Consider the following 13,433-nt stretch of genomic DNA (forward strand, 5'->3'; position numbering starts at 1 on the left):
ATATTACTATTAATAAATTTAAAATATAAAACATTTATCTGGTGTAAACTATGTATATATATATATATATTCATAGTAAAGCATCTAAAATGTAAAAAAATCATATGTAAAATAAATATTTATATTAATTATGTATGTGTGTGTGTGTGTGTGTGTATATATATTATATATATATATATATCCATCTAATGTTCCTGCAACATTATTTCATATAGCAGAGAAAAGTCACACCCAACGTGTCAGCTTCTCAATCCAAATTCTTTATTTGACTTGGCTACGCGTTTCAACACCAAAGTGTCTTCATCATGGCCCAATCGAAATAATTTGTGCTCAAATACCCTTAGACTTAAATACACTCAGTTCATTAACATTAAAGAAATACTACCATGAACATAAAACATCAAGGAAGTTCCACATTAATACTCATACTTCCCCAATTTACCAAAAAGAATCCTAAATTTCATCAATGGATGTAGAAATAAAAATAAATATAAAATAACAATTATGGTGAGGTGGCAATGGCGTTTGGAGTGCGTCTCGGTTTACCCTTGACGGGTTTTGGAGTTGATGCTGACGGATGTGTTTGGGGATCCATGGGAGTTGTAGTCCCTGGAAGCGGCAGCATCAGCGGTGACGCGAGTGCTGACGAAGCTCTGTGTCCTTGTGGCAAACACGTCAGAGACACTGTTTGTATTTTTTCTGTTCTTTGCGGTTTGAATTGCCGCTCCTTAGGGAATTCATCACGGGAGCGTTGCTTTCTTGACAAACTCGTCTGAGACACTGTGTTCTCTTTAAATCGCTGCTTCTTAAAGGAGTCCACTACGGGAACACGAAGATTAGTCGCCGAGCTGTGGTGAGCAAACATGTATATATATATTTTTCCAGCAGATTTGTAATACATCTGTTTACTTGTTAAGTGATATATGAGGATTTTATGGCCCATTAATGAGCACATCATTGAACTATTAGGTCTTATGAGTGTATGCTGTAAACAGCAGAGACGTCACCTGTCCTATTATAGGTTTTAGGTAAAACATGTCTTTTTGCTTCTCTCTTTTTTTATGGAATGCTTAAGTTTCTTTTGGGAGTGCTGTGGAGAAACTTGTGATAGGGAGTGTACAAAATGAATGGAATTCGCCAGAAACGCTTAGAAGCTGCTAAAGATCTTTTTGATGAGACTGAGGAATAATCTCAGAGCAATTTGGGAACTTTAACTCAAGGTGATGAAACTGCAGTGAGGACAATCAAACAACAACTGACACTTTATGAGAAATTATCTAAGAAGGAAATCAATAACAGTTGGGCAGTGATGGAGGCCTTAGGATCCTCATTACTCCTACATATCAGAACCCCAATACGAAACTTTTGGAAGAATGGTCTAAATTGATGGCAGATACAGGCAAGTCAATGTTGAAATTGTTGGTGAAATATGCTTCCTTGGAATTAGATCAGGCTCCAGAAGAATTAGCTAAAATGAAGGAAATATTGGACAAAAATCCGGAGCAAGAGGTAATAAATAATTTTTTGAGTCAAATAGACAAAAGACTGGAAAACTAAGAAAATTAAATTAAACAAAGGAAGACACAAAAGTTTTTAAGAGACAGACAGGACTATACCCAGGGGAGAATTTTAACTTTTGGGTGTAGATTTGATGAAGCTAGTAAGCAGTATAAACAGGTTGGCTCTTTGAGGAAACAAAAATTGGTAACATCAGAATCTAGTTCTGAAAATTATTCATCAGATTATGACGATGCCCAGACAATGGCTTGTAAGGATCTTCTTCCTTTTACTTCATTGGATGAATATCGTTTTTTACAAAGAAATCAGACTGTATGGGGCAGACCCCCAAAAGGAAGAGGAGGAAGCAACGTAGGAGAAAAAGAGGGCGAAGGGGCAATTAGAATGGCCAAAGATGCAACATCTCAAGGGAGATTTACAAGACAAGCGAAGAAGAAATGAAGGGTGATGGTTCCCTTAAAGTGATTAATTTGTCTGAACATCAACTAATAGCAGCAGAACAATCACTATTGGAACTTGGTCTATCTTTTTGGCCTATGACTGACTTTGATTTTTGTAAAACTAGAATTGATTTATTCCTCTTTATATGTAAATTAAAATTTAGAAAGTTACTTTTACAACAAGGAAATAAGAGGAGACATGATGAATTAGATATCACCTCAGATGCAAATAATTCTGCATCTACTGAGTTATGTTTAAGTGATATTGAGGGACTTCTAACTTTGGCTGAATTGGAGGAAGTGGAAACCACTGGTATGAGTGAGCGTGAGTTTCTTGAGTCTTTGGATTTAGAATTGAATAGATCAAAAACTACTCCATTTAAACTAAAATCTAGGTTTAACCCACCTACTTTATATGACTCCATTGATACATTTCATGAGGTTGTTATTTGTGATCTTTTTGAAGTCTGGCGTAAGGCCCAGCATAGTGACTATGGCCCTCATTATAACCCTGACAGCCGGTGTTAAAGCGGCGGTAATACCGCCAACAGGCAGGCGGTAAAAAAATTGAATCACGACCATGGCGGAAACCGCCAACATAGAGAGCCACTTTAACACTCCGACCGCCACGGCGGTAGAAACAAACACAACGGCGGTAACCGCCAACAGACAGGTGGAAGACAAGGTTCCGCCCACTGTATTACAAGAGGCCTATCCAACACCTTTTCCGGGGCGGTACCAACGACATCAAAAGCACGGCGGAAACAGTGTTCTGAAGGGAAACCACTCACCTCTCGACACTCAAGGAAGAACCAGGACACCATGAAGCCCGAGTTACAGGTCCTGCCCATGTTGCTTTACCTCCTTTTGTATCAGGAGCAGCAAAGACGCCAGCGACGACCACGGTGAGAACTGCACCTAGCACACAGGGGAGGGGGGAAGGGAAAAGAGAGTGACACACACACGCAACACGCAACACGCAACACCCCCAACCCCACCCTCACCCACAACACCATACACACAAATACATGCAGCAACATTACATATACACCCCGTCACCCCCTGGAAGAACGCAAGGACTAAATGAAATGATTGTAACAAGTGTAATCATTAAAAAAATCAGATAGGTCTAATTGAAATATCAGTATACACAAATATGTACACCAACTACACAAGTCTGGATATGAATGAAATCATTGTCTGTGGATCAGTGTCCCAAATGCATGGGCAAAGCCCACACAAGATACCTGACTCAAAACGGAGAGACCACTGCAGGGGCATCAGATGGAAAATAAACGGGCAACTCAGGGGGAGGGGAGCACCTCAGCCGGATGAACGGACGACGCCACAGCTCCACGAGGGGGCCCACTGATTGGTCCTGGGGAGTGCAAGGCCACAGTCTCTCAAGTCTCTCCAGTGGGTGCACTGCCCACTGCTGTATCCTGGGGAGTGCAAAGCCACAGTCTCTCAAGTCTCCCCAGTGGGTGGTTTGCCCACTGCTGTATCCTGGGGAGTGCAAAGCCACAGTATCTCAAGTCTCTCCAGTGGGTGGTTTGCCCACTGCTGTATCCTGGGGAGTGCAAAGCCACAGTCTCTCAAGTGGATGTCAGTCTCCACTGGTTCTGGAGGGGACATTGTGCCCAGAGTGCTTCATCCTGCCAAGGACTGAGGAAGTGGGTGTGATTCTCCGCTGGTTCTGGAGGGGGCATTGTGCCCAGAGTGCTTCATCCTGCCAAGGACTGAGGTAGTGGATGTGATCCTCCACTGGTTCTGGAGGGGGCATTGTGCCTAGAGTGCTTCATTCTGCCAAGGACTGAGGTAGTGGATGTGATTCTCCACTGGTTCTGGGGGGACATTGTGCCCAGAGTGCTTCATCCTGCCAAGGACTGAGGTAGTGGATGTGATCATCCTGCCAAGGACTGAGGTAGTGGATGTGATTCTCCTCTGGTTCTGGAGGGGGCATTGTGCCTAGAATGCTTCACATGCAGTGTGGCAGGTCCCATTCCCTCACCTGGGTGTGTGTGCCACGAGATTGCCTTGGAACAGGTAGCATGATACTCCATGGAGGCAGAGACACACTCCACCCTGCTGCGACTTTGCCTGCCACCTGCTGGTACTAACAGTGCTGGGTGTTGTGCCTCATGTACGCTGTGCAGGGTCCGGGACGTCTCCTGCAGCCTCGGACGGCTGGCCACTGGGGATAATAGCCATGTTAGCTGTGGTGGTACTGTCAGAGCACGTCGCGGGGCCGGTGGCGGTGGTTGTGGCGGTGTCTGTGGCAGAGGTGCTGGCGGTGGTGCATGTGTCTGCACCTGTGGAGGGACACAGGAGGACGTCTCCTGCTGCCTCGGACGGCTGCCCACTGGGGATGATGCTGGCGACTGTTGCTGATGCAGCAGGCGTGCAGTTGGCGGTGCAGATGGCGGTGTCCACCGCCGTACAGGTTGATGTTCTGGTTGACAGAAGGGGTGACTCTGGTCCCTCAGCCAGAGCCTCCGTGCCCTGTCCTGACCTGCTCTTCACCTTGTGTACCTTCCCCACCTTTGATGTCGCTGCTGGTCCCTTGGCACTGTCCCCTTTTAGCTTGGAAGAGCCCTTGCTTGGTGGTTGGTGCGGCTTCTCCCTCCGGCATGTGGACACCTTCTTCACTTTGGCAGGTGGCAGAATGGCCTGCTCCTTGACCTCGCTAGGTGGCACACTGGCAGCCCTGATGGGTGCCGCCCGCGATGTGACCAGACTTGCTGAGACCACTGTTCTGCATGAGTTGGTGGCTGATGTGCTGGGCTGGGACCTGGACTGCCTGGCCCTAGGGGAAGGACGGGGGAGGTGTAGGGAAGAAGTCAATGTTACCCAGGAAGAGTTTCTTAGACACACTGGGATGGGAAGATGGGAGGGGTTTGGGAGTGGAGGAAGAGGTAGTGGTTGTAGGAGGTGTACGTCTGCTGAATTTGGGTGAAGGTGCATGGGCCGGAGGCTGTTGTGAGGTGGATGGCTGTTGGGTGGGTGTGTGCCTGCGTTTGTGTACTTTGGGAGGATGGCTCACAGACACAGTGGGAGAGGACACAGGGGATGTGTGCATGGTAGTGGGGGTGGTGATTGCACGTGAGCGGTGTATGGTGATGGGCGTGGTGGTGATGGAGGCAGTGGATGAAGATGTAGTGCATGCAGGTGTGAGCGGAGATGAGACAGGGAGGGAGGAGGACGTGGAGGAGGGGGACACAGTGGCGGCAGTGGATGTTGGTGTGTCTGCATGGGGATGGTGCTTGTGTGAGTGCCTGTGGGATGTGTGGTGCTTATGTTTGCCATGTCCACTCATGTGTGTTGATGAGAGTACATGCTGGTCTGATGGTGTGCTTGGGATAGGCTGAGGTACAGGGGATTGGGTCTGGGTAGAGGAAGTTGGAGGGGGGAGGCTGGACACAGGGACAATGGCTGCCATCAGTGCTGAGGCCAGAGTTGGGCCGCCACTCCAGAATGAATGCCCTCCAGGTATGCATTTGTTTGCTGCAAATGCCTCTCAACACCCTGGATGGCATTCAAAATGTTTGATTGCCCAATAGTGAGGGATCTCAGGAGGTCAATAGCGTCCTCACTGAGGGCATCAGGACTGACTGGGACAGGGCCTGAGGTGCCTGGGGCGAAGGAGATGCCCACCCTCCTGGGTGAGCGAGCAAGGATAACACGCTGAGGGGCTGCTGTGAGGGTGGTGCTGGTAGGGGGGTGGCGGCTGTACCAGTTGATGCGGTGGGCACAGAAGTGCCCGCCACCACAAGGGAGCTCCCATCAGAGGAGGAGTCGCTGTTGCTGGTGTTTCCTCCTGTCCCCGTCATGGAGCTCCCCTCGCCCTCTGTCCCACTGGTGCCTTCGGACTCCGTTACTTCACCCTCCAGGGCCATGTGGGATGCAGCTCCCTCCTGCTCCGGTGCAGCTGTTCCTCCGCCAGATGATGCTAATGCACACAAGGACAGGGTGACAAAACAAAAAGGGGAGAAAGACAGAGAAGACACATGGTCAATGCCTGCAACACCACTACCGTTGGCAGACATAACACACAGGGAGCAGCCCTATGCACTAAGCCATGCACTAACAGGGCAGGGGAAAAGCACATGCCCATGGGGGACTCTGTCTAGACCCATTTCAACACAGCTGGAACCCATAGGAGCCTGACTAGGTGTAGAGGGCAAATACCACCTTTGGGGTTGGACTGGGAATGAGGCTGCAAATCAATGGATCTACCTTTGCGCATCTGCCCTGGCCTAGGGGAACCCACAGCCCACTTCCCCCACCCAGGCACCTCGTCAAGCGCACAGAGTCAGCTGAATGAGAGTGTACTCAGCCCCTTGTGGCTGCTGTGATGCCTCAAGCGTCTATTCAACTCAGGATATGCCACCGCCAGGATTCAGTACATCAGGGGGGGTCATGGTGCAACGGGCACCTCTTCCATGTTGGGAGGCCATCCCTAGCTGGGCCTCCGCCGTCTTCTTGCTCCAGCAGCGCAGGTCCTCCCCTCTTTTCTGGCAGTGGGTGCTCCATCTATGGTAGACCCCCAGGGTCTGCCCTTCCTTGGCGATGGCACGCCAAATACCCTTCTTCTGGTGGGCGCTGATCTAGAGGAATAGTGAAGTAAAAATGGATGTTACTCCCCTGTACATTTCTTCTCACACAATGGCCACAAACCTCCCACCCTCGCCCAGAAAAACATACACACACCACCCTCACATGCTGGCCTGCTCCCCCCGTCTCTTCCATCCACAACACTCCATACAATCATGTGCCATCCACCATGCACACAGTTTACTCACCCGTTTGACTCGAGGACCGTAGAGTTGCGTGTACTGGGGGAGGACCCCATCCACCAGTTTCTCCAACTCCTCCGCAGTGGAGGCAGGGGCCCTTTCCCAGACACTGTAGCCATTGTTGCTTCCAGACGCAGGTCACAGCAGCACTTGCAGTGCAGGTCCTCTCCTGTTGAAGGTCAGGTATCAAGTGACAGAACAGATAGAAAATGGTGGTCACGTCCGCGGCGGTGCGTACCGTCACCACCGGCGTACATCGTCATTGGCTCCTGGTACCCGTAGGGACCAATGATAACCAATGCTGAATTGCGCAGCAGTCTTCGTCCGCCTACCACAACGCTGCACAACACCAGCGCAGTTACCTCATTTCCCCATGTCCCACCTTGCAGGTCAGGCAACCACCATTTCAGGGGGCCACATGGCAGGCAACTAACTGCGTCACACCTATTTAGGCCAGGAATATGGACAGACAAAGGCACATAGAGAACAATTAACGATTGTGCTAAACAGCCTTGTGAAACCTATGTGGTGTATGAGCCTCTGCTCACCCTTCTCCTCCATAGGGCACGTCCGCTGGGGCAGGTGATGAGATGGCCGCATCCTCCGGTGTACAGACCCTTGGTGGACCTGTCGACAATGGAAGACAGACACATCATTATCACTTACAGACTTGATCGTGCCACAATCCAGGAACTGTGTGCCCTGCTGGAGCCAGACCTGATGTCAGGTATCCGCCATCCCACAGGAATCCCCCCTCTAGTGCAGGTCCTGTCAGTGCTCCATGTCCTGGCCAATGGTTCCTTTCAAACAACAGTAGCCATGGCATCAGGGATGTCACAGCCAATGTTCTCTAACGTGTTGTCCAGAGTGTTATCTGCCCTGCTGAAACACATGCGCAGTTACATCGTTTTCCCTCACGTGGAGGATCTGCCCACAGTGAAAGATGACTTTTATGCCCTGGGACATATCCCCAACATAATTGGTGCCATTGATGTTACACATGTGGCATTTCTCCCCACCCCCCGCAGGAATGAACAGGTGTACAGAAACCAGAAAAGCTACCATTCAATGAATGTGCAGATGGTGTGTTTGGCGGACCAGTACATCTCCCATGTGAATGCCAAGTATCCATGCTCTGTGCATGACACTTACATTTTGAAGAATAGCAGCATCCCTTATGTGATGGGGCAACTCCAGCGGCACCGTGTGTGGCTAATAGGTGAGCCCAAGTTCCCCACACAGTTTCATTTGCTGTCTGGGTATGAGAGATTCTCTAATGTTTGGTGAATATCTAACAGTTGTCCCTCAATATTTGCAGGTGACTCTGGTTACCCCAACCTGTCATGGCTACTGACCCAAGTGAGGAATCCCAGGACAAGGGCAGAGGAATGCTACAATGAGACACATGGGAGAACTAGGAGGATAATAGAGAGCACCTTCGGCCTCCTAAAGGCCAGATTCCGGTGCTCCATCTGACAGGTGGATCCCTTTACTACTCACCGAAGAAGGTGTGCCAGATCATCGTGGCATGCAGTATGTTGCACAACCTGGCTTTGCGACGCCAGGTGCCTTTTCTGCAGGAGAATAAGCCTGATGGTGGTCTTGTGGCAGCTGTGGAGCCTGTGGACAGTGAAGAAGAGGAGGCAGAAGAAGATGTAGACAACCGTAACATCATCATGCAATACTTCCAGTGAGACACAAGTAAGAGGATGGCACTTCTTTCCACATCTCATACTATTGTAGGACCTAGCATAAATCTGCCTTTTTACCTCTGTGTATGGACCCTGACTTGTCATTTTGGCTTTCCATTTCACAGATCTGGGTCCCACTTTGCGCCCTCTGCTATGTTTACTGCTGGCCAACTACTGTGTAACATTGGTATGTGAACAAGTACATTGACATTGCTATATTTCAGAGAGGTTGCATTTACACATTTGTGAAAGAACAGACTGACTCCAGATTGATTTGTGATTCAAGGGTGTTTATTTATGTGCTAATAAGTGTAGGGGGGTGTGCAATGGGTTGGGGCGATGGGGGAGGAATGTCCATGGTAGAGTCCAGCCTCTTGTTCTCACAGGTGCATTGTCCAAAGGGGAATAGGAAGGGGAGCAATGGCAGTTTAAGGTGGACAGGGTGACAAAGTGGGACAGAAGGGTGACATTCAGGAGGGTCTTATTTCCTGGCGGGGGTCTTGGCAATGTTGTCTGTCTTGTTCCTGGATCTCAGGGACCGTTTGCGGGTGGTTCTCCTTCTGCAGGGGGTGGGGTGCTGGTGGCCTGTTGTTCCTTTGGCAGTGCCTCTTGTCCACTAGCGGTGGCAGAGGTGAAGAGTTGTTCATCGTCCAGGCTAGTGTCAGGGGCCCGTTTGTGTGCCACTGTGTCCCTCATGGTGTTGACATGGTCTGCCAGCACCCCTGCAATGGTGACCAGGGTGGTGTTTATGGACTTCAAGTCCTCCCTGATCCCAAGGTAGTGTTCCTCCTGCAGCCGCTGGGTCTCCTGAAACTTGGCCAGTACCGTGCCCATGGTCTCCTAGGAATGGTGGTATGCTCCCATGATGTTGGAGAGTGCCTCGTGGAGTGTCGGTTCCCTGGGCCTGTCCTCCCCGTCGCACAGCAGTCCTCCCAGCTTCCCTGTTGTCCTGTGTCTCTGTCCCCCGAACTGTGTGCCACTGCCACTGACCCCAGGTCCCTGATTGTCTTGGTTTGGTGGGTTTGCCTGGGGTCCCTGTAGTGGTGGACACACTGCTGATTGACGTGTCCTGGGGACAATGGCATGGGCCCGCTGGGTGGGTGCTGTGGTGGTTTTCCTGAAGGGAGAGGGTCTGTGGTGGCTTGTGACAGTGGCAGGGGAACCAACTGTCCAGAGGTCCCTGATGGGCCGGGCTGGTCATCTTGATCCAGGTGTGCAGAACTGCTGTCATCACTGTGGGCCTCTTCTGTGGGGGGACTGGATATGTCTGGCACCTCCTGTCCGGTGACGTTGGGTATGGGTCCTGTTGGGGTGTAAACGCATAGTTTTAGTATCTGTGTGTGCCATCTTGCGCATTGGGTGAGGTGCCCTCTACTCCTGTGCTAGCATTTTTGTGTTTGCCCTTTTGTGATAGGTGGTTTGGGGTCTGTGTGGGTATCTGTACTGGACATGCTTTGGTGATGGGGGTCCATGCATAGGTGTTGCATGCAGGTCCTTGGTATTGGGATGTGTGGGTTGGGATAGTGGGGCATATGTGAGGTGTTAGAGTGAGGGTGGGGGTATGTGATGGCATGCAGGTGGGTTGGGGGGATTTGGTAAATAAGATATGACTTTCCAGAGTCCAGTCCTCCTGCCCCTAGAACCAACAGCCAATCAGAATCTCAGCCCTATCCACCAATCACAGCCCTAGAAACAACAGCCAATCAGAATCTCAGCCCTATCCACCAATCATAACTGCATCCCTGGAACTAGCAACCAATGAAACACCGTCTCCCAACAACCTATCACAACAGCATATGCAACAACCAAAAGGAACTTATATAAGGAGCAAGTTAACTGAACTCCAGTCCCTGTGGGCAGGGGGAAAGGCAACTGCTGCTCTATTCAGAATCTCCTTGGATACAGGCAGGCTGAATCCACACTTCCAAGCTAGCAGAGTCTACTTTCCAGGTAAGGGGGAGATTGTTTGAGACAAACACTGCAATAGTGCTGGGCGCAAACTCTAAAATCGGGCTTTTTTAAAGGCAAAAATACAGGGGGGCAGACAGTTTTTAAGCACAATTTAAATCACCCAAACAGATTAAAACAGTCTCCTAAAACCACACTCTGCAAGATGTATGTAGCCTTTTTACTTAGAAGAGGGGGGGGGAAAGGGGGGGCAGAAGGGGGAGGGGTGGGGGCACAAACTAGCAAGGGAATTCACACAGTCACGGCAAAAACTATTTTTAAAAAACACCACTTTAAAAGAGGCCAGGCTGCCTGAAACACAGAGAGTCCACAGTAAAACAAACACTTTTGAACAAATAATACTATTTACCCAGAAAAATCTTTGGGCTCCTTACCTAGGTCTTTTTGCAATCCTTGAACACTGGGCTGTATCAGGACGCAGGGGAGATGCACAGAGGAACACAAAATGGAGGTGCCTGTCTTGGCCTTCCCTCCACAAACTTAAGGAGCCAGAGCAGGTGGGGGGGCGGGTCTCAGGTGCAGCAGAGACTCAGGGAGCCAATCAGCTAAGTCCAGTCCCTGTGGGCAGGGGGAAAGGCAACTGCTGCTCTATTCAGAATCTCCTTGGATACAGACAGGCTGAATCCACACTTCCAAGCTAGCAGAGTCTACTTTCCAGGTAAGGGGGAGATTGTTTAAGAGACAAACACTGCAATAGTGCTGGGCGCGCACTCTAAAATCAGGCTTTTTTAATGGCAAAAATACAGGGGGGCAGACAGTTTTTAAGCACAATTTAAATCACACAAACAGATTAAAACAGTCTCCTAAAACCACACTCTGCAAGATGTATGTAGCCTTTTTACTTAGAAGAGGGGGGAAAAAGGTGGGCAGGGGAGGGGCACAAACTAGCAAAGGAATTCACACAGTCACGGCAAAAACTATTTTTAAAAAACACCACTTTAAAAGAGGCCAGGCTGCCTGAAACACAGAGAGTCCACAGTAAAACAAACACTTTTGAACAAATAATACTATTTACCCAGAAAAATCTTTGGGCTCCTTACCTAGGTCTTTTTGCAATCCTTGAACACTGGGCTGTATCAGGACACAGGGGAGATGCACAGAGGAACACAAAATGGAGGTGCCTGTCTTGGCCTTCCCTCCACAAACTTAAGGAGCCAGAGCATGTGGGGGGTGGGGCGGGTCTCAGGTGCAGCAGAGACTCAGGGAGCCAATCAGCTAAGTCCAGTCCCTGTGGGCAGGGGGAAAGGCAACTGCTGCTCTATTCAGAATCTCCTTGGATACAGACAGGCTGAATCCACACTTCCAAGCTAGCAGACTCTACTTTCCAGATAAGGGGGAGATTGTTTAAGAGACAAACACTGCAATAGTGCTGGGCGCACACTCTAAAATCGGGCTTTTTTAATGGCAAAAATACAGGGGGGCAGACAGTTTTTAAGCTCAATTTAAATCACACAAACAGATTAAAACAGTCTCCTAAAACCACACTCTGCAAGATATATGTAGCCTTTTTACTTAGAAGAGGGGAGAAAAAGGGGGGGGCAGAGGGGGGAGGCGGGGGGCCACAAACTAGCAAGGGAATTCACACAGTCACGGCAAAAACGATTTTTAAAAAACACCACTTTAAAAGAGGCCAGGCTGCCTGAAACACAGAGAGTCCACAGTAAAACAAACACTTTTGAACAAATAATACTATTTACCCAGAAAAATCTTTGGGCTCCTTACCTAGGTCTTTTTGCAATCCTTGAACTCTGGGCTGTATCAGGACACAAGGGAGATGCACAGAGGAACACAAAATGGAGGTGCCTGTCTTGGCCTTCCCTCCACAAACTTAAGGACCCAGAGCAGGTGGGGGGGGCGGGTCTCAGGTGCAGCAGAGACTCAGGGAGCCAATCAGCTAAGTTCAGTCCCTGTGGGCAGGGGGAAAGGCAACTGCTGCTCTATTCAGAATCTCCTTGGATACAGACAGGCTGAATCCACACTTCCAAGCTAGCAGAGTCTACTTTCCAGGTAAGGGGGAGATTGTTGAAGAGACAAACACTGCAATAGTGCTGGGCGCACACTCTAAAATCGGGCTTTTTTAATGGCAAAAATACAGGGGGGCAGACAGTTTTTAAGCACAATTTAAATCACACAAACAGATTAAAACAGTCTCCTAAAACCACACTCTGCAAGATGTATGTAGCCTTTTTACTTAGAAGAGGGGGAAAAAAGGGGGGGCACAGGGGGGGAGGGGGGTGGCACAAACTAGCAAGGGAATTCACACAGTCACGGCAAAAACTATTTTTAAAAAACACCACTTTAAAAGAGGCCAGGCTGCCTGAAACACAGAGAGTCCACAGTAAAACAAACACTTTTGAACAAATAATACTATTTACCCAGAAAAATCTTTGGGCTCCTTACCTAGGTCTTTTTGCAATCCTTGAACACTGGGCTGTATCAGGACACAGGGGAGATGCACAGAGGAACACAAAATGGAGGTGCCTGTCTTGGCCTTCCCTCCACAAACTTAAGGAGCCAGAGCATGTGGGGGGTGGGGCGGGTCTCAGGTGCAGCAGAGACTCAGGGAGCCAATCAGCTAAGTCCAGTCCCTGTGGGCAGGGGGAAAGGCAACTGCTGCTCTATTCAGAATCTCCTTGGATACAGACAGGCTGAATCCACACTTCCAAGCTAGCAGACTCTACTTTCCAGATAAGGGGGAGATTGTTTAAGAGACAAACACTGCAATAGTGCTGGGCGCACACTCTAAAATCGGGCTTTTTTAATGGCAAAAATACAGGGGGGCAGACAGTTTTTAAGCTCAATTTAAATCACACAAACAGATTAAAACAGTCTCCTAAAACCACACTCTGCAAGATATATGTAGCCTTTTTACTTAGAAGAGGGGAGAAAAAGGGGGGGGCAGAGGGGGGAGGCGGGGGGCCACAAACTAGCAAGGGAATTCACACAGTCACGGCAAAAACGATTTTTAAAAAACACCACTTTAAAAGAGGCCAGGCTGCCTGAAACACAGAGAGTCCACA

The 13,433-nt window shown here is 49.2% G+C and overlaps 1 long non-coding RNA gene across 1 annotated transcript in view; it reads right to left on the reverse strand.

The window, feature by feature from the left end:
* Nucleotides 1-280: 280 nt before the first annotated feature.
* The window catches only part of LOC138302191 (uncharacterized), a 90,705-nt gene continuing 77,552 nt past the window's right edge, over nt 281-13,433 (reverse strand). The window contains exon 3 of the long non-coding RNA XR_011205327.1: nt 281-848. This is a non-coding gene — a long non-coding RNA (uncharacterized lncRNA). The remainder of the gene's footprint in view (nt 849-13,433) is intronic.

The sequence above is a fragment of the Pleurodeles waltl genome, chromosome 6, assembly GCF_031143425.1.
Source record: "Pleurodeles waltl isolate 20211129_DDA chromosome 6, aPleWal1.hap1.20221129, whole genome shotgun sequence".
Lineage (NCBI taxonomy): Eukaryota > Metazoa > Chordata > Amphibia > Caudata > Salamandridae > Pleurodeles > Pleurodeles waltl.